General features: G+C 48.0%; 1 protein-coding gene across 1 annotated transcript in view; it reads right to left on the bottom strand.

Moving 5' to 3' along the window:
• Positions 1 to 3415, bottom strand: part of LRFN2 (leucine rich repeat and fibronectin type III domain containing 2) — a 191361-nt gene extending 187946 nt beyond the window's left edge. Inside the window, exon 1 of the mRNA XM_015136304.3 lies at positions 2985 to 3415. The gene's annotated coding sequence lies outside the window, so the exon portion shown is untranslated. The remainder of the gene's footprint in view (positions 1 to 2984) is intronic.
• Positions 3416 to 21086: the final 17671 nt, after the last annotated feature.

Below are 21086 nucleotides of genomic sequence, written 5' to 3'. Positions count from 1 at the left end.
GTTCATGGCCATAAAAATCCAAAACAAACAAGAGAAAGGGAGGGAAGCACGTGCCTGGACACCAGAGGTGAAATTTGCTCTTCAACCATCAATCCTCAAAGTTTTCTGGAGGGTTCATGGAGTCTTTTTAACAATCAGCTTATGTCTGATGGCATCAAACCCTCCTGGCAGCTCCCTGGACAGGGGGAAGTTGGCTGTACTATCCTCCATGTCTCTGAAGACCTCTCCCTCCCTTCTAACCTCTCTGCTTCAACCAAAGACTCAGATCTGAAAAGGGGTTTGGGGACCGCCAGGAAAACATCAGGTCATAATACATCTGTTGGGCACGTGCTATTATTTTATTTTACCAGGTCAAAACATAAAGACTCATATGGTTAACCAAGATGTGGCAGAGCCAGAATTTGAACCTAGGCCCCCACATGTTGAGGTTTCATTCCATTATATGACAACTCTATCCCTTCAATAAGTTGGACCCTAAAACTCCACCCCTACCCAAAGAAAAATCACAAAATACTCAAATTGTGGTTGCTCTTGTTCAGAGTCCAATTCCACTTGGCCATCCCAGGTTGTTTATTGTTCTATGTCTCTGCTTCCAGTCTAGCGGCCTCCCCCATCAGACTGTGAACTCCCTAGATGCTCATATCTACCTTAGGAAAGGGGAGTTTCTGAAAACAATTAATTCCAATTTCACTTCTCCACTGTCCCTGGGTAGCCAGACCCCATGCCAGGAGCTTATAAGCCTCTGTACACCCACCCCCCCAAAAAAGGAAAGGAGAACCTGCTCAACCCCACAAGCTGAAGAGGCTTGGCAAACTGGCACTTAGAGGCCAGAATCCCTGTTTTTTGTTTTTCTTGGTTTTTTTTTGTTCGTTTGTTTGTTTGTTTTCCTTTGGAGCTGCAGCAAAGATAAGAAGAGCAATTCCTCCTTCAGTCAAAGCAGGACTCAGTTGGCCAGAAGGCTGCCTGGTTTCCCCGGTGGCCCCACCCACTGTGACTGTATTTTCTTCCTATCTATCTTCCTTCTCCTCAGCCTCACCTCCTGGAAACTCCCAGCTCACCCTGTCTCAGGCCAGACTCCCCAGCTTCTGACGTTTCTGGGCCTGAGCAAAGAACTGGCACTTCACAGAAGAAGGAACCCTGAAACCCAGCCTCCAGCCCACGGCAGGCAGACACCCAGTCCTTCCAGACAGGAGACGGAGCTGGGAGCCAGCCTTCCAGAGGCTGAAACAGAAATGCCAAGTTTGCTGTTTGCATCCCCAGGATGAGGGCAGGAAGATAAATAATTACATTCCTGGGCAGGAATTAGAACAGAAACTCTAAATTGAGGGCTGGGCAGGGGGCCTGAGCATGTGAGGAGGCCAGAAAGAGAGATGCAACTCTGCACTCCCAGCCAGAGTCAGAAGGGAAAGATGACATTCCAGCATCAGATGAAGGGCCAAGGCAGCTGGCATGGTGGGCAGAGGCTGACGGCTCCAAGTGCAGGCCTTTTGGAGCTTCTGAATACTCCCTATCGGACCCTGACTCCCTTCAGCCTCCAATGTACCCCACAAGGAAATGCCACTGCCATCAGGGCTCTGCTGTGTGCAGCCAAATAAAGCTCCCGTCAGAGGGCAGTGACCAGACCAGGGCACAACCCCAAGACCCAGTTTCCTTGCTCCCCACTTTCAGTTCCAAATTGGCCCCCACACAAGAATAACAGCCCATATAGAACCTCTAGCTCTGGTCCCTGGGAGCTTCACAGCCCAGGGAATGGCAGTTTCCTCCCTAGCTTTGCTCCTCCCCAGCAGCAGGGGATCAAATTCCTGAAGCTGCCCCCTCCCCCAGTACTAGAAGGCCAATCAGGCCACGGAGGCCACAGCTGCCACCTCCCTGAAACATACACATGCATACACACACACACACACACACACACACACACACACACACACACTCCGTTGTGGCCAGGGGAGGAGGTCTTCATCTATAGCCATGCCTGTAACTCCAACTCAAGAGTGAAGGCTCTGACATGTTCCCTGTCCCTGCAGGTGTCTGTCTGTCTGCAGCTGTCTGCTGTCACCGGTGCATTTGGCAACAATCTGGCTCAGTCCCTCTGCGGTCTCAACTCAGGCTCCCTTCTCCCTCCTGCTCTGGTTTTCAGAGGCTCTATCTCCCTAGAACTCTCTGCCTCTGTCCTTTGTACTGGGCTGATGGGCAGATGAGTAGGACACCTCCCTCAGAAGGTCTGTGCAAAGCAAGGCACTGTCCACCTCGGAACGGTCCACTGCTCTCCCTCCTCCCTACCCAGACCAACCTTAGAACCAGGGCAGGGCTGGGTGGGAGACAGAGACCTAGGAACCCAGGCATGGCTAATGCCATTTTCCATATTGCTTCATCATGCCATTCTGATGCCCCAGGCTGCACACACACACAATCCCCCTGATCTCGCTTTCTGCCTGAGGCCAGCATAGGGTCCCTGAACCTGCCCTACCTGCCTCCCCAAACTGCAACCATGCCTTCCTTCCTCCCATCCGCTCTGCATCAACCCCTCCGCACTTGGCTTTACCCCACCCTACCCAGTCCACAGAGCTCAGGGAGTCCCCGGCGCCCTCACCCAGCCCCCAGCAATGGCTCTAGCCAGGCCTCGCATGTGCGGAGATGCAACAGAGTGGTCTGGCGGCAAAGTTCTCCTGCTGCTTTCAACGGTTCCATCCACCCGCCTCTCCATCCTGCTCTCCAGCCTCACACGGACCCCGCTCTCCCCGCTCCCCGCCAGAGTTTCACCCCTACTATCGGAAAAAAAGACTAAAGAAAGAAAAGGAAATCTCTCGCGATAAGGATGGGCGAAAAGAGAAGGGGGTGTCCGCAGGAGCACCTAGGATGAGGGGAGTCTTCAAGTGAAAAAGAAGGGGATGCAAAGTTCCCGGTTCCCTCGGGTGCGTTCAGCCCCGCTCCAAGCTCCCGCGGACACCCGGGATCGCGAAGACGCAGCGCCGGCGACCACTTACCTGGGCGAGGCAGCATCTACCCCCGGCTGGGAGGCACCGAGGCCGGCTCCGCGGGGCGCCCGGGCTCCCCGGCTCGGCCACGCATCCTTCCCCGCCCGAGACAGACTCGAGCTAAACCCTCCGGCGGCTCCGGCGGCTCCGGCGGCTCTGGCGAACGCAGGCAGATGGTGGCCTCGGACGTCCACGCGGGGAGAGCCCTGAGCCGCTTATTCAGTTATATCCATGGCATTTAGCAAGAAGAAGGGGGAAAAAGCACAACTTGCTCTCTTCTCTTCCAGATTAAAGAAAATAATAATAATAATAATCCCTCACTAGGAGGATGCCGGTAGGATTTTCCGGATCGAAGAACCCCAGGCATTCCCAGGAACCTCGGGCATCTTGGAATGTGGGGTGTCTTCAAGTTCAGACGAGCCTGCGGGTTGTGTATGTGTGAGTGTATGTGTGTCTCAGCGAGAGGGAGCCAGGCACTCACACCCACACGCACACACAAACACACTCCCCCGTACTCCCCGCATGCACACTGCTCCCCACGCGCGCGCGCATACGCGCGTACCCGGTTTCTCTCTCCTCTCCAGACACACACAAACACACACACACACACACACACACACACACACACACACACACACACACACACACACACACACACACACACACACACGGATCACACGCTCCAATCTGAGAGGGAGTCGGGCGGGCTGCGAAGACAGCGCAGGGCCAGCCGTGGAGAAAGCCCAGCGGCCAGAGGCGCCCAGGAACCCGGCGGCCGTGCGCACCGTCCCCGCCGAGCTCTCCGGCGCGGCAGCCCCCAGTGGCGACCGGCGGAGCTGCAGGAGCCGAAGGCAGCCTCTGAGCCCGCTGCCCGGCCCGCTGCCGAGCGCACCCGCTTCCGAGACGACCAACACCGCCGCCGAAACCAGAGGGATTCACGGTCCTGGCAGGGGTGGCGCGGGGACGCACGGAGGGGCAGGAGTGGGCTGGGGCCGCCCTGGCAGAGGGCGGTGGGCAGACCGCGAGCCCCGGAACCGGGAGGGCAGTCTCGGCGGTCCAGCGGCACGGGCAACCCCTGCTGAAGGCGAGCCGGGCGGCCAGGGCTGCACCTCTGCAGCTGGCGCCGGCGCTGCCGCCTCACGTGCCTAGCGCGCCCTGCAGCCGTCAGCCCGCCGCCTGCCGGAGGAAAACCCGACCGCGCCGGCCCTAGGCTGGGAGTGGGGGCTGGGACGATCGCCCCCACCCAGTCCTGGGGCCCAGTTCAGATTCTCGCATCCTGGTAAGGGACCTGTGAAAAACGAGCGCCCCGTGCACGCACACACACGCACTTTGACTTTTCATGATTATTACAAGAATCAGTGAGGGGTGCAGTGGCGCCAAGTGTTTGCACAGCATCTTTACAACTCTTCACTTGTTCGATCTTCCCAGCAACCCTCATTTGATGTATAAGGAAACGGAGGCCCCAAAGAGTAAAGTGACTTGTCCAAGGCATGTGGTAGGTAGCGGAGTCCCTACTCAAAGCAGACTGTGAGCTTAGAGTCAGAACACCCGGGTCTGGTCAGGGTCTAATCTTCGGTTATCCTCCCTGCCCACTATAAACAACTAGTTACCGGAAAGGCAGGACCGTCCTCTGCCTTACTGGACTCCCCAAGAGGCATTTCCTTCCTTCTGAAGGAAATGAAATTTTGAGATTCCTGTTAGTACTCCAGCTGGTAAATCCAGGGGCAGGAAGAATGTCAATGTTGCAATCCTTCTCTTCTCTCCTGGTGGCTAACACATCCTGTGCACCTGTCCCGGTTACCCACAGGGAGGCACATGTGGCATGTGGATGTGGCTCTGCAGGATTGGCTCGGCTGGATACATCTGTAACATACGACCCTGTCTCCGCTCTAAACACATGCATAACTGCAGAAGCCGAGACAGCTGGTCCTCATGTGTGCACCCTCCACATGTGCACCCCGGGAAACTGCCAAACTGGCATGCTGCAGATCCTGGAAGACAGGCCCCTCCCTGCAGGAATTCTGGAAAGCCTGGTGGGGGAGGGGCATAGCTGGGATGAAACTCAAGGTGTATGGGGTGGGCCCTGGAGAGAAGGGATCTAACTCAGGAGTAGGGAGTGAGGGACAGAGGTAGGGAAGAGTCATGAGAAGGAAAGTAATGAGGAAGGAGGAGGTGAGTGAAAGGAGGTGTGGAGTAGAAACTGGGGAGGGCAAGTAGGGAAGAGGAAGGGGAAGGGAAGAAGGAGGGGAGAACAGCAGGGAAACTGCCTTCCTCTTTGCTTACCTGAGGGCTTGCCTACTATTGGCGGGGGCTCCCAGGAAGAAAGGCTTAGGAAGAACCACGGCCCGGGCTCAAGTCTCTGAATTCTCCCAAGGGTTGGGGGCAGTGGGTTAGGTTATCTCCCCTAACCCCCAGTCACCTGTGAGACAACCAGAATGCAGCGGCAGGGATAGAACCAAGCTGGCATCAGAGTAGAAATGGAGCTGCTTTTAGAAACTAGTAAAGCATTAGAATGATGTGAATGAGGGATATCAGAAGGATGGACCAATCTCTGCACCAGAGTGAACCCAATACTCCATCAAGAAGTTTTCTCAAGTCAGAAACGTGGATGTTCCATGAAGAGCCAAGACCTGGGTCATTGGTAATTCTGAGAATGACTGGTTTATTTTTCTAATTACATTTGCCCCAGCATAACCTGAGTACTGTGCTGGGGGACTGGTGGCCTGGATGCTCACCAGGGCTTTGTATTAACAAGCAATGTGACAAGTCCCTTTCCCTCAAGAGGTTTGGACTGTGCACTTTTTAAGAGCCTTTCCAGCTCTGGGAGCTCCCAAGCAACCTTGACAGATGGAGTATGGTGGGACCACATACATCTTGGGAGGCCAAGAGAAAACCGGTCTACAGTCACCATTTACCATGAAAATCCCCAGAAGATAATCCACAGTTGGATCACGAAAAGGTGAAAGATGGTGGATTTCTTGGCTCCTTGAACAAGCCCACGAGGACTGAGTTAGGGTCACTAACATGGCATCTGGCTTCCTGTACTGGTTACTTACCTCAGAGTTGAGCCAGGGCTTCCCACAGAGGTGATCCCGTCATTCCGGAAGGGGTTGGGGAGTGAAAGCCATTCTAATAATGGGCATTTTGATTCTTCTACATGTTCATTCTGCTAAATAACCCTGTGATGAACATCTTTGTACCTAGGTCTTTGCCCACGTTCTTGTTTTTGTGCTTAAGCTAGACTCCCTGAAGTAGAATCACTAGACTGGAGGGTATGAACATTTTTAAGGTTCTTTGTACATACTTTTTTTGTTTCAGTTTTAGAACCAAGGCACTGAAGTGCAGGGCAGATAAATGATTTCCCAGAGAGCTCCCAGCAGGTGCTTAAGGATATTTTCACACACCCTTTCATGTCTCGATGTGGTAGAGAATGACTGTGCCTTGTGCTGTAGGCTGCACATCAAGGCAGAGCTCCACCCTTGAATATAACTTCAATACACCTAGTAAGAAGAAAGTTTGGGCCCCCTGCCACCCCCAATCAGGACTCACCTTCCCCTCCAGGCCATGCCTGCTCTCCTTGACACCCCTAATCAGCCTTACCCTGTTGTCTGTATGCCTTGGTGTTTTTCACTGGACTATAAACTCCACACTCCTTGGCACACTTCTGGGCACATGGCTGGCTCCCAACCCTCACTTGCTAAATGGAATCTCAGTGTCTGATTAGAAGAGTTCCCAGGAGGGTTTGGGGTAGAGAGGCACTCAGCCTGAAGAGAAGGCTGATTTGGCCTAGGCCTTTATAACCAATGAAAAGACTCCTTTGCAATGAATGATGGTGAGTCTCTCTTCTCTGTATTCACTGAGTATGAAAAGGAGAGGAGATTGGCTTTTTGCAGTGAACTATTCTGGTTTGATGACAGGACAGAGCCAGGTGAAGCTATGGAATCCCAGGGTGGGGACAATTGAACCTGCTTCATAAAAGAAGGGGTGCAGTCTGTAATCCCAGAGTGTGCTAGATATACTTCTTAGAGTTTCCCTTGGCTCACTATGGCCTGAAGAGTGACTCTGTGGGCTGGGGAATAAGAAAGATCCTGGGGCACAGTTTCATAAGGTCTTGGGATCTCCCTCCACCGAGTCTATTCCATGGACTGGATGCTGGGAGCCACTCCTGAATTAGCACCTCGTTCACTGAACTTCCCCCAGGACCAACAGCCAGCCCAACCCCAGTTTATCCATAGGCCTTGGCCTTAGCCTCACAGAACTTGGACAAATGCATCCTCCGGAGCTGAGGGCCCAGCACCAGGGTGCCCTATCTGGAGATGAAGGGTCAGGTCTTTTATTTCTGCAGTGTCCTCTACCTCTCCTCCCTTCCCAAATGCTGGAGTAAGAAGAAGCCAAAATAAATTCTTATTAGTATGCATATGTATTCCCAAATTCCTTAACAGAATGACTAACACCACCTACAGCCATTAGCTCTGGTTTGTTTTCTAAATCCAGTTTACTTTTCATCATTCAGATCTCTGTTTACCTCTTCCCCTCCCCTAGGCCCAATGGACTCCCTTCACAGACTCACCCTTTTGCCCAAATACCAGGTCTGGGAGTGGGTTCCTGATGTATCAAAGGATCAGACAATACAGGGAAATAATAATCAATCAAAAGGAGGTCTTTACTGAGTATTTTTTGTTTGTTTGTTTGTTTGAGATGGAGTCTCTTTCTGTTGCCCCGGCTGGGGTACAGTGGCATGATCTCGGTTCAGCGCAACCTCTGCCACCCAGATTCAAGCAATTCTCCTGCCTCAGCCTCCGTGGTAGCTGAGATTATAGGTACCCGCCACCAAGCCTGGATAATTTTTGTATTTTTAGTAGAGATGGGGTTTCACCATGTTGGCCAAGGTGGTCTCGAACTCCTGACCTCAAATGATCCACCTGCCTCAGCTTCCCAAAGTACTGGGATTACAGGCATGAGCCAGTGTGCCTGGGCTTTACTGAGTATCTTTTATGTATCTTTTAGCATTTTGCTGAATACTGTAGAGGAGAAGAAAAAGAAGGAGGAGGCAGAGTTTCTCCTTGAAAAGAAAAGACACTTTACTGAGTATCTTTTATGTACCTCCTAGCATTTTGCTAAATACTGTAGAGGAGAAGAGAAAGAAGGAGAAGGCAGAGTTTCTTCCTGGAGAGAAAAGACACACCAATGCTGGCACCATGCCTTGCAGTCTATAGAGAGCATTCCCAAATATTACCTCACTTGTTCATCACAACAATCTCATGAAATAGATCATTATCCCCATTTTACAAACAAAGACAGTGAGTCCCAGATAGGTTAACCTGATGGCTCCAAGCCTTTAGAGCTATTGACTGATGACACTGTATTTCAAACCAAATCTTCTGACTCCACATCCCAGGCTCCTTCCTGTGAACAAGACAGCCTCTCTAATGCTAGCCTTGATGCCACTAAATGGTGAATTACCTGATGCAGCCTGAAGTGCAGTAGACATGTGGCAAAGAGAAGGACAAGGTGTTCGAGGCCACACTGACAGACACACGGAGCTAGGAGATTCTAGAATTGGGGGCAGTGAGGTAGAAAGAGCTCCAGAAGGGAAGATAGAGGAGCGAATTCTGGTTCTTTAGTGTGACCTGGGGCAACTTTTCTTTTCTCTGGGCCTCATTTTCTCCATCTCTAAAATGAATCTGGGATAAATGGTCTCTGGACTTTAATGAAAAGCATAAAGAAAGCCACTCAATGAAGAACTGAAGACAGCAGATGCCACTGACTTCCCTGGCTTTCTGACTCCTACCAGGGGATTCCTAAACCTTAAGGGTGGTATTGAAGCAAAGAACACTATGGGCTGTGGCAAGTGCTCAGGCACATCTGGGAAGCATCACAGCCCTTAGTGCCCCAGGGCTTCACTGGGCCACCTTGTCCCCCTAGCTCAATTTCCTCTCTTGCCATCAGGCATAAAACAGCAAGAGTGCCAGGACTGTAGGCCAGCCACTCCTCTCTGTCCTGGATGAGGATTGTTGTATTTAATTCTCAAAAAACTCTAGCAGGTAGAGTTATTATTCCCATTTTACAGATCTGGAAACTAAGACACAGAGAGGCTCAGTAACTTGCCAGGCCAGAGAGTTGGCAGGTGGCAGGGCCACAATTCTAATCTTGACACTCTAACTTTAGAGCCTGTTACAGAACTGACTGGTTGAGAAGTAAACTTATTAAATAAGAAAGAATTAAAGGAAAACCACTGTCTCAGTCTCCAAACTGGACAGGGCAAATCCCCCTCTTTTCATTCCAGTTCTTACTCCCTTTCTTTTCTTCTCCCTGACTCCTTCTATGTATTGTTGAAACATATAGTCATAGTGTGTGGTTTGTTTTATAATCCAGTCAACTGTGGAAGCACAGCTATCGTCATTTATGTCCCTGCCTTAGCATCCTTCACCCAAGAGATTTATCGCAGCAGGAATTGACTGACTACAGAATTCTTTCCATTCCTTAATCAAGTCCTTGGCTTTCCTTTCAAAGGACTTGTGGAGAATGGAGCAGAAACCAACTCATGTCTGCAAAACAGTAATTCCATTTAATCTAATAAAACTGTCTTTGTGGGTTCCATGTGAAAAGGACAGGACAGGATTAAGGGAAAGAGAAGCTGTGGTCCCATCCTCCACTCTGGAAGAGCTGATCAACTGTGTGTTCAAAAGGCTGTCACATAAGAGAATAAGTTAAAAACAGAAAGTTTGGGGAAATTCTGTATTTCAAAAAGAGGAAGATCACCTCTGAGCAGAGAAGACAAGACTTCAAGGAATCTTGAAGGTGGATAACACTTGAAGGATGGTTAGCATTTTGGTAGGTGAAGAGATGAGAAAAACCAATAGTCCAGGCAGGAGTAATAGTCCAGGCAAAGGCAAGGAGGCAGGACAGTAAAGCAGCTTTGGGGGCATGAGGAGTTCTCTGGCATGACCAAATCCCAGGGCAGAAGAAGGCCTAGAGGTCAGGAATGTTGGCTCTGTTACAGTCTCTGTAACAGAGAGTGTTAAATTCAGACTCTTAAATTCAAGTCCCCCACCTCTAAAGGAAGTTACTTGAGGCCAGCTACAGAACCTCTCTGTGCCTCCGTTACTTCGTCAGTAAGGCAGAAATAACAGTGACTGTGTCACAAGGTGGATGAAAGGATTAAATGGCATGAACGACTTTAGAATATTGAGTGGTTCATAGTAAATTTTCAAGAAGTGTTAGTTGTTGTTTTACCATGATTCTTACTAAGAACATAGTGGGAAGTAAGAGTGCAGAGTTGGTTGACACTACCTTGAAGACAAAGGCAATTTGTCTAGATTCCTTTCTGCAGGTAAATGGGCAAAACTGCAGGGTTTTGAGCAGATCTATGCAGGGGTTTGGTGGTTGCACTCCTAGAAGAAGGAACTGAAGAAAAGGAAAACAGTTATAAGTTAATTGAAAGAGCCCAGGTAAAAGGGAAAAACAGGGTCATCTCAAAGTCTATCATGCTGACGATACAAAGAGGTGAGTGTCAGAAGTAGAATGGACTAGACCCTAGAGGTGATCAAGTCTGGGGAAGAGGAGAGTGTGGTCAAAGCAACTTTATGAAATAAAGTTCACCGGACTGGATGAATGGTTGATATCCTTTGGAAAGACTGGGAAGATGAGGGAAACTAGGGGAAGATGAGAGAAACTAGGGGAAGAGGTAGAGAATAATGAGTTCCACATCAGACGTGTGGAGCTAGAGAGCTCAGGAAAACCCAGATCCTCTTGTCCTGAGCATGATTCAACAAAGGGTCTGTAACAAATGGTCAGGGGTAGAATGGAGGTGAAGATCATATAAATGGAGAAAATTCACAGGGAGAAAATGTAGGGTGAGAAGTAGGTGGGGGTTAGAAACCTAACCTTACTCAGCTTACCTCCGTACATGGTCCTGTGCTAACCCTTTTACTCATATGATCTGTGATCCTTCTTGCAAGCAGAAATTGGTTAACCCATTTTGTGGATAAGGAGACTGTGGCTCAACAAGATTACAGTCACTCTGTCAGTTAGAGTACCCAGATAAGGAACAGAGAAGCTCATAGAGGAATCCAGGAAGAAAAGGTCCTTGGAGCTTTGCTTCGCAAATATTCCATGCCAAGGCTCACATAGAAAATGGTATTTATATGGCATATGGAGGACAAATAGAGAGGCTGCTTTTCACCAAAGATGATTTGCCCTCCAAACTCCCCTGACTCCATGTGGCTGGTCCTAGTACTAAAGGAATGATCTTAGCACAGTAATACACAGTGGTGATATTAACAGTATCTAACAATTGGTACAACCCAGGTATAAACCAGCAAGAGCAGAAGCCCTGTGCCACACCAAACATCATTCTGTCTCTGCTACATATTGAGGAGTTTCATCTTGGGGTCCTGGAACAAGGACTTGTGTAGCCAGGTGGGGGAAAGGGACACGTAGGGTGCTCGGGCAGTGAGACAGAAGTATTTCTGTATTTTAATCACCCATATGTCTGAATGTCTCATCACAGCCCAGCCTGGGACCAATCTGCAGCACTCTCGTGAGCCATACACACCAGCTGGACCCCTGGCTCTGAATCTGGTTAAATAGTGTATATGACCTGGCAGAGGAGTAGATCTAGGAGGATGGGGACTGACGAAGCAGAGCTGCTAGGTTTGGCAATTTGAAGGTCATTGGTGGCCTTTAAGAGAGCAATTTTTGCGGAGTTATGGGTGTGGAAACCAGATTGCTAGTGGTTGGGACTGAGTGGGAGGTGAGGAAGTAGAGGCGGTGAGCGTATAATACTTTTTTGAGAAGTTTAGCTGTGAAAGGAGGGTGGAAGGTGGGATGGGAGCTCAGGAGAAATCAGAGTAAAGGAAAGACTTTCTTGGGGGTGGGAGACATTGGGTGTAAGCCAGGGTGAAGCAGCCAGTTTAGAGAGGGAACAAGGGAAAGAGGCTCTTGGGGAGGAGCAGGGAGGGTTCAGGCATGAACCCTGGCAGGTCCTTCTTTCTCAGAGACCAGAGGCAATAAACAAAGCATCAGGAGATGACAGAGACATTTTGAGGTGAAGAAAAGTAAAATATGGTTTGGGTCTTGCAAGTTGAGAGATACGGGTTGAGGAATTGGGATTTGAGGGAAAAAGAAGGTTGGAGCAGCCCCTTGGGATGAGATTGGCAGTCAGTCAGAGGATGAACATAGATATTTCAGGCAGAAGGGAGGCCTGTGGTTTTCATTACATTGTGGTGGAAACTCAGCGAGGTTGTGGGACTTTGTCCTGCAATTTGCCAACCTGGGAACAACAGAAAGAACCAACATGCACATGCTCTAGGATTTGGGGTTAGTCAAGGGGTGCGGATGTATCGAATGTGCAGTGAACTGAGGGTCTTATAAAAGATGGATTGTAGGGTCCTGGGTCAGTAGGTGACTAAGGATAGTCAGGGAATATTGGACAGGGAGTCAGTGGGCTTGCTCTCAAAAAGAACTGGGGGTTCAGTAGACATAGAGTGAGAGATGGAAGGATGGGAATTTGTGGCTAAAGCAAATGGAACCCCAGGGTCTGGACTCTCTTGGGGTATTAGGCTATTCCCCCAAGCATTCCTTCCCAGCTTTCACTCAACCACAGCATTCTCCTTATCCCTCACCTCCACAAGTTAACATTCTCCTCTGTACCCACCCTGGGCCCACCAACTATGATCAAACTGTGGTATGTTTGTCACCCACTCCACCTGCTACTCCTTTTTGAACTATATCCCTTTCACAGTTTTCCTAACTTCCCAAATCCTCAGAAACAAATATCGTCCTTTGGTTCTGAAAGTTTTATTCCTTGTTAAAAAAGCTTCTTAATCTGTAGCCCACAGGTGATTTTAAGAGGAGCTATGATCCATCCAAAAGTGTATAGCCAATCTTATAAGTATGTATATATGTGCATTTTTTAAAGACAGGGGCTATCATATTTATCACTCTCTCAAAGAGATCCTTGTTCCCTTCACCTTGAGAGTGGTTAAAGGGAGAGAAAAGAGCAATCACTGATAGAGTCACAGGAACTTTATTTGCTCAAGGTCTCTTTTTCTGCGATCTCAAATAAGTCACTTCCGCTCTCTAGACCTCAGTTTCCTCATCTGTATAATGGAAACAATGATTCTCACCTTTCAAGATGGTGGCAAGGATTAGATGTAGTATGAAAAACCAGCACAGTGCCTGGCATGGTTGACTTTTAATAAACAGTAGCTATTGGTATTGAGCTAGTTTGGATTCCTCCAGGCACAGACTTTTCCATGGGGTTTGAGTAGAAGTATTTATTTGACAGGATACGTAGAACATGTCAGTAGGAAAAAAAGAAAGTGAAAGAATCCAATACAAGTTATATAATCAAACATGTACTTTCAGGTGGAACTCATAACCCACTGGGGGTCCCTGAGATACAATGTGAAGCACATTTTGAGTTGTCCATCAAGGGGTGAGGAAGTGGAGTACTTATCTGCCTATTTGTCATCTATCATTGGCTAGCGGCTTCCAGGGACATGAACTCTCCAGCACAACTGACTCTCTTGGTCAAGAAAAACCCTGGGGTGTAAAGTCTCAGGTGTTCACAGTAGCAAATTAGTTGTACAAAGGTAAATGCTCAAGAGATAACATCAGGGCAATGACAGCAACTGCCATAGTGACTAATAGGAAGCCTTCCCCATCCCCACAGCTGGCATTAATAGGTTCCCCACTCTGGGCCCCTTTAGTCCTTAGCTTGTCCTCTCGTCTTTGCCCTGTGCTATACTAGCAGTGTGATATCGTGTGCATGTATATGTGTCTCTCCGAGAGGACTGGAAGCTTTTTGAAGGCAGAGGTTTAATCTAACCAAGCTCTCTGATGCCAGGATCTGACATAACAGCTGATACAAAATGAAAATATACCATACATGCTTATAATAAATTAACTCCCCTCAGAGTGGTAGTTTGGGAGGTTTCTGATGACCCACTCTGCCAGAGGGGTGGCACCATTAGGTATTCTGCACACACGATGGGAGATTTATGTCCCCTCCTGTTTCTGTGGCAGGTGCCTTTATCACACAGCATGTACGGTTCCTGAATCACTTGCCAGGGGATTCGTGTCTCAATATTATAATCTCCAAAGCAATGATATTAGAAATTCAATTTTAAAAAGAAAGTGTTTAGGGTGTCAGCGTATTATGATAATTATCTGGGAGGATTTTTCCCCCTGTTTCTTCTTGAACTGCACTAGTAAGCACTTTTCCACCTCAATACAAAGAATGGGAAGAACATGGACTATTTCTGTATGTGTCCCCCACCCCCACCCACATCCTCCAGCTCTTATCTCCATATTGCCAACACATGGGGAGCGTACTCTGCTCCCCAGAGCACACGCCTGAATAAGCCTGATTGCTTTCCTGTATTTCTTTATAAAACTTTAAATATTCATTGCGCCATCAAATTAAATGGGATTCTTTGGCTGTCATTCTTTTCAACACGCTGCGTTCTTTTCTCTGGTACCTGTCCTACCACCATTTGAAGCTTTTGGAGACTCGTCATTTATCTAACATTACCCCCTAGGAGCTCAACTCGCAATCAAGGGAGAAGGATGCTAATGAAAACAGAGGAGTCGGAGGGGCTTGTGGAGGCCAGAAAATCAGCTAGGGCAGGGGGTCGGGAAAGTTGGAGGCAGCAGAGAAAGACCAGCTGCTCTTCCTTGCTCAAGGAAGGAGGTGTGAGCATGAAAGGCCAGATGGGGAGATGGGAAGAGGATGTGACAGAGTAGGCCAAAGACGAGATGGAAACCACTCAACAGGCCTGTTGGCCTTCCTTCTTCCCTCTCCATCAAGTTTAAGGGCAGAGTAAATAGCCCTTCGGGATTTCAATATTCCTAGGCCAGAAACAGACAGCTGGATCAGATGAGCTGTTGAAAGGCCCTCCTAGCCTTTTGAGTCATTAAATGTCTTTGTCTGGCAGTGATAGAACTTAACAAGAAATGGTCCATGGGAACCTCTAGGAGAAATTGGGGTGGAGAAAATATGCAGATCCAGCTGAATATCATGCGTTGCATTGTGTTAAATTTCAATGCAATACATTACATTTTAATCTATTTCCTCTGCCTGCGTGGTCCCTTAACAAGGGAATCGATCAGCGAGCAGCCGACTAACTTGCCAGACACCGGTCACCATCTCCGCGCTGTAGTCATTTATAACCACCCTGAAGTTGGATAATGCGCTGCGGGAGACAGTCCTGCGCGGCTGCGGCTGCAGGATCAGCGAGTTGCCGGGTGCAGGGGGAGGGGCGGGGCCACTACAGGCGGGCACTGCAGCAGTTCGCACTGGGGCCGCCCACCGTCGCTTAATTCTCCATAGTGCCCAGCTGAAGAACAGCGCGCTTCAGGAACACGCAGTGCTGGACAGCGAACCGCGCGCTTCGGGAAGCATTGAGCAGTCTCAGGAAATAACTTTACCTGGACCACAGAGGTTGTGAGGGGAATGGGGAACACCTGGGTGACATACCCCCAGCAGGAGTATTAGCTCGCAGTGTGGACTCTCCCCTGGGCCTCAGCTTTTCTCATTTGTAAAGTGAGGATTTGTTCCAGGTGTTCTCAAAGGACCCTCAGAGACCTGGTCTCCTATAAATCAGTTGCTTGTAAACGCGATAGTGACCTGTAGAACAGTGGTTCTCAGACCACCATGGCCATCAGAACCACCTGTGGAAGGAGATAAACTGTATATTCCCAGGCCCAGCTGTGGAGTTCTGATTCCGTAGGCCTGGGATAGCACTAGGGGGATGTTTATTTTTAACATGGATCGTTGTAGGCGCTTCTGCACCAGTCAGACAGAGGATATGAGAAATATTGCATTTAGAAAGACCACCTGTCCTGATTTTCTTACCTCTTCTCCATAACGTCTCTGCCCTCACAAACCCATCATCACATCTTTGCAACACACACACCCGCATCCCTGTGTACAAATGACATTTATTCTCAAAACTTCTAAAGCACTCATTATATTCCTTAGTTTTCTCAAAGATAAAAAATATCTAAAATAAGGCAGCTGCTCTCAAAGAGGTCTTAGGCTCACAGGGAACACAAACAGCCAGACGGCTAACTGTGATGCAGAGTGATAAGTACCCCCACTAAGGGTGTCTAGCTGAGTGCAGTGGGGGCACAGACGAGCGGGCTCATGCTGTGTGCTCACAAAATGGGGCACATGGCTGTCACCCTTGGGTGAGGGTGTCGCTCTTCGGGGCCCTGCTGCATGGGGTTTTTCTTGCACAGTTTCCTTAGCATCATGCACAGGTCTCAGTCTGTGTGGTACACAGCACAACGCTGAGTAGACAATAATCACTCTGTGCTTGCGCATTATGGAACCTCAGGGGGCACCTGACTTGCTGAAAAAACTTCCTCCATGTACTCATCCACATCACTACCCTCCTTCTTATCCCCTTCTCCTCCCTGTCATTCTGTTTTTTCCAGAGTTTTCCCTAGCTCCCCACTTGTCCACATCACTCCACTTTGGTAGCCTCCCCTCCAACAAAAAATGTCTCTTTTCTCTAACTCCATTCCTTGTCCGCAGCCGCCAGATGCCATCTGTGAGAAGGGTAGTTTGCAGTGGCTGCTAGTGAGAGAGGTCCTTGAAGAGACTGAGTTGCATTGTTTGTCACAACACATTATTGTGAGGGTAGGGATGAAATGTGATTCTAACACAGTGACAGTTGGGTTAGCTGAGTGCTGAGGTGGTAGGATCAGCAAGGCAGGCACTAGGTAATAATTGACGCCCCTTCTGTAGCTGCACCCAAACAGGCTCAGCATTGGCCACAGCTCCTTTTGCCCAAAGATCTACACACCAAACTTTATTCCCTGGCAAATACTGAGTCTTCCCATCCTCCATCCCTACCGTTTTGTCTTGCTTCCTTTCCTTTGCCAGCCCACCATCTGGAACCCTATTACTGCTTTTCTCTGTTTTCATGGACCTGATACTGTAGATACCCATTCTCAATATTGTTCATCCTACAAACATCCGTTTCTGAATTCTCAAACCCTTCTCTTTCATTCAAGAGGTCACCCTGATGGAGAACCTCTTCTAGACCTTTCCATGAAAGCCCCTAAGTTCCCAGAGTCCATACAAATCCATTCATGTGACTGAAAGGCACAGAAATCTCTTCTACCTAGTCTGAATTTTTTTTCCAACAAACAAGGTGATTTTGTTACTCCCCTGCATGAACCTGGTTCTCAAGTCATAGCAGTTTTCACTAAAGATAGCCATATTTTATGCCACATTCCTACCCCCTTCAAGTAATATTTGGAAGGAATATTTTTTGCAGCTGCAAAGTAAAGTTTCTAATGTGAGTCCTACACATACACTGATATGGTTTGGCTGTAACCTCACCCAAAATCTCATCTTGAATTGTAATCCTCACAATCCCCATGTGTCAAGGGAGAGACCAGGTGGAGGTAATTGAATCATGGGGGCGGTTCCTTTGTGCTGTTCTCGTGATAGTGAGTGAGTTCTCACAAGATCTGATGGTTTTATAAGTGTTTGGTAGTTCCTCTTGCGTTCATTCTCGCCCTACCACCTTGTGAAGAAGGTGTCTTGTTCTGTCTTCACCCTCCACTGTGACTGTAAGTTTTCTGAGGCCTCCCCAGCTATGTGAAACTGTGAGTCAGTTAAACCTCTTCTGTTTACAAATTACCCAGCCTTGGGGAGCTCTTCACAGCAGTGTGAGAATGGATTAATATATATACCATCGTGGTTCCCCCAATTTTTGTCCTGGATCATGACTCACTTTTGGCTTTCCTGATAGGACTATCATGGAACATGCTTTCCAACTTTGGTGGTTCCTTTTCCTTAGGTCTAAGCCTTATTCCCCTGTCAGCTTATCTGGTTTGATATCTGATGCTCCCAAACCAGAAGTCTCGCCTAGAGCTGAGAGTATGCCCCCCACAGACCCTAGTATATAGTCACTACCACAAACTCCCACATTTGTGCCCCACCACCACATTAGTGGCCTCCTTGGACATAAAAGCTAATCCAGATCCAGCCCCAGTTTTCTACTCCCCTTGAAACATGGACTGTTGGACAAATCTACTGGAAGAATTAGACATGTTCTCATAGCTTCCCAAGTCCCAGCTAAACCAGCACCTGTCTTTCTTTTTCCCATTTGCCTACTCCATTTAATTATCATGACAACTCTTCAAGGTAACTACTAGTATTTCCTCTTTGCAGGTGTGTAAGTTGAAGCTCACGGTTGAATAATTTGCCATAGTAACTAGCTGACCTGAGACTATAATAAACTATAATACAGATTTTCTTCCTTCTTTATTCAGGAAAGATTTTCAGACCATTTGGGTCTTTAGGTTAAGAGGAAGGGAGGATTTAGACATTCAAAGTAAAAAGAAAAACTTGTTTCCTACTAGTTCTTCCCAGGTGGATGGCCCTTCTCATCCTTCAATTGGCCAAAGGAAGTTGTGGAATTTCAAGGATGTTAAATATGCATGGTGGATGCTGTCAGTGCCCTGCCCATATCCCCTTAGCATTCACTGGTTCTTTGCATGCTGAGAGTCTCTTATTGCGAGCACCTGCATCTCCCTGCCTGAAGGCTTTCTTTGGCAGTAAGAACAGCTATAAGTGCTAGAGAGTTAACAACTAAACAGAAGTTCCCAATCAGTGATGAGTGGAAGCTTGGTGGTTAATGACCTCATCATTCCTCAAGTGAGATTAGTCTGGAACACATGTCTCAGAAGTTCCCAGTGGGATTGAAGTCCAGTTATTCACAGTGGTGAACTGGTCATCTACAAACCTGTATTGGCTTCTGTCTATATTGCTTATGACAGACTACCTACATCTGGGTAATTTTTTCAAAAATGAATTTATTACAATTATGGAGGCTGAGAAGTCCAAGGTGAAGGAGCCACATCTGGTGAGGGCCTTCTTGCTGGCAGGGATTCTCTGCAGAGTCTCAAGGTACCACAGGATAAGGGGGCTGAGCATGCTAGCTCAGGTCTCTCTTCCTCTTCTTTTAAAGTCATCAGTTCTACTGCCAGAATAAGTCATCAATTCATTAACCCATTAATTCATCAATCCATGAATGAATCCATTCATGAAAGCAGAGCCCTCCTGATACAATTACCTCTTAAAGGCCCCATCTCTCAATACTTCTACATTAGGGGTTACATTTCAGTTTTGGAGGAGACAAAAATTCAAACCAAAGTAGCTTACTTGCCTATCTCCCTTCCCCAGTACACTCTTGATGCTCCCCAGGCTCACCTCTTAAAGGAACTACTTGGACTTGAATCCTGGTACCAGGGTCTGCTTCTGGGGGATGCCAGGCTAAAACAATGTGCTTGGAACCTTAGAGGTTTTCTGGCTCAAACATCTCATGAATAAATTAAGTTCCAGGGAAAGAGGTGACTTGCACAGGGTCAAAACCTGGAAGAGCTGGGCTGGAGCCACACATTTGTCTACTCTTAGTTCAGTTCCCATTCCCTCCGGGGAGCCCCTAATGGAACCCCATGAAGCCATATATCACTGGGAATGCACTGGCAGGAATTGGTGGAACTGGTTGGGGAGTGGAGTAAGGAAGGTAGAAAAAGAGTGAGTGAGTGCAGAAAAGCCCACAGTCCATAAATCTCATTATCATTTCCCCCTATATTTTGGCTGTCAACAGTTTCACACCACTCTGTATATCTGGCCAGCTATGGGCAGCAGGGATCTGCATCCCTGACCCAGGTTAATTACACAGTTCTCCTGAGGCTTTGAGACCAGAGAGGTTAAAACAAGCTCTGCATCCATGTACTGGAAGGCTGCTATATGCCCTTTTCAAGCAGCTACTGGTGGTGTTGAGTGCTGGCAGTAATAACATGCTTGCTTGGTGCTGGAACCTGAGTTGGCTGGCTGGCAGGCTGAACTGGGCTGAGCTAGACCAGGCTGCTGAAGGTTAGAGGCTCAGAACATCATCACAGAGCAAGGCAGGAGCTTTGGAATTACTTATTTCATCCCCCTTATGGTAAAGGTGAAGAATGTGAGACCCAGAGGGTTAATGTGATTGCTCAGTTGATGTGATTATACTTGCTATTTAAGATCAAATATAACTTGGCTTTGATTACTTCTGTCAATGGAAATAAAGAGGAAGTGCATAGAATTCCAAATACCATGTAATACAAAATAATTTCTATTTTAAGTGTAAATTGAATTTGAAGCCATATTTGGGAGAAGGGAGGGGTTGAAGGTGTACCTTTATAATCACGCTGAGCCCTATAAAATGAGGCAAGAGAGAAGATGAAGTAGAGAGGAAAGCCAGGAAGTGGAAGTAGCTGGCCTAGGATTAAGGATGTCCTGTGGACAATCTTCATAGGGTAAACAAAAAACCACTCTAGTAATACAAACATATTTCCTTCACTTAGTCTTTACAGCACTGCCCTTTTCTCCCTCTCCCTCCCTGGTTTTAAGGTTTAGCTCCCAGGGAATCATATCCACCACCTCCTTACATAATCTCCAGCATCCTTACCTTCTTGTCAATCTGCCACTTGCACCCTGAAAGCTACCATTTTGGTTCATTCAATTATCTTCCCTGTATGTCTGTGCTGAGCCCTAGAGAGGAAAGTCACATACTGAACTGGGACCAGAGTTGGGGTCTCACACCTCATCTGGCTCCTTCTCCCCTCTTGGGACTTTGGCTTGGGTAATCTCCTTTTCTAACTCTCTACGGTGACTGTGTTAGTTAACCTTCCTCAACTTCTCTGAAAATCATTACATATTCCCAGTTTCCTCTTATTAGATGATAGGGTTTCTCTGTTAATCAGAAGATTCAGACTACTAGGCATGAATTCCCTCAACCCCATTAAAAATTGATCTCTCAATTTTGCTCTCACAGTTGTCCATATCTTCTTTCTTGATAAAGCCCTTCTTCTGCCCAAGGATAACTCTTTCTATCCATAATGTAGAGCTTTCCTCTTCTATCTCTGTGAGGAGTTCATTCCATCAACAGCTGCACTCTCCCTCATCAGCCTCTTTCCCCACTAACTCTTACCTCTGAGCATAGAAGCAAGTTCAAGTTTCTGCCACTTTATGAAGGGCTCCTCCTAGCTAATCATCTCTCTCACCTTCCTTTAAAAGCCACAGTTTCTAAAAGAGCAGCCTGC

This window comes from Macaca mulatta, chromosome 4 (assembly GCF_049350105.2).
Source record: "Macaca mulatta isolate MMU2019108-1 chromosome 4, T2T-MMU8v2.0, whole genome shotgun sequence".
In the NCBI taxonomy this organism is placed as follows: domain Eukaryota; kingdom Metazoa; phylum Chordata; class Mammalia; order Primates; family Cercopithecidae; genus Macaca; species Macaca mulatta.
The sequence above is the reverse complement of the archived record's forward strand: the minus strand, read 5'-3'. Positions and strand labels throughout refer to the sequence as shown.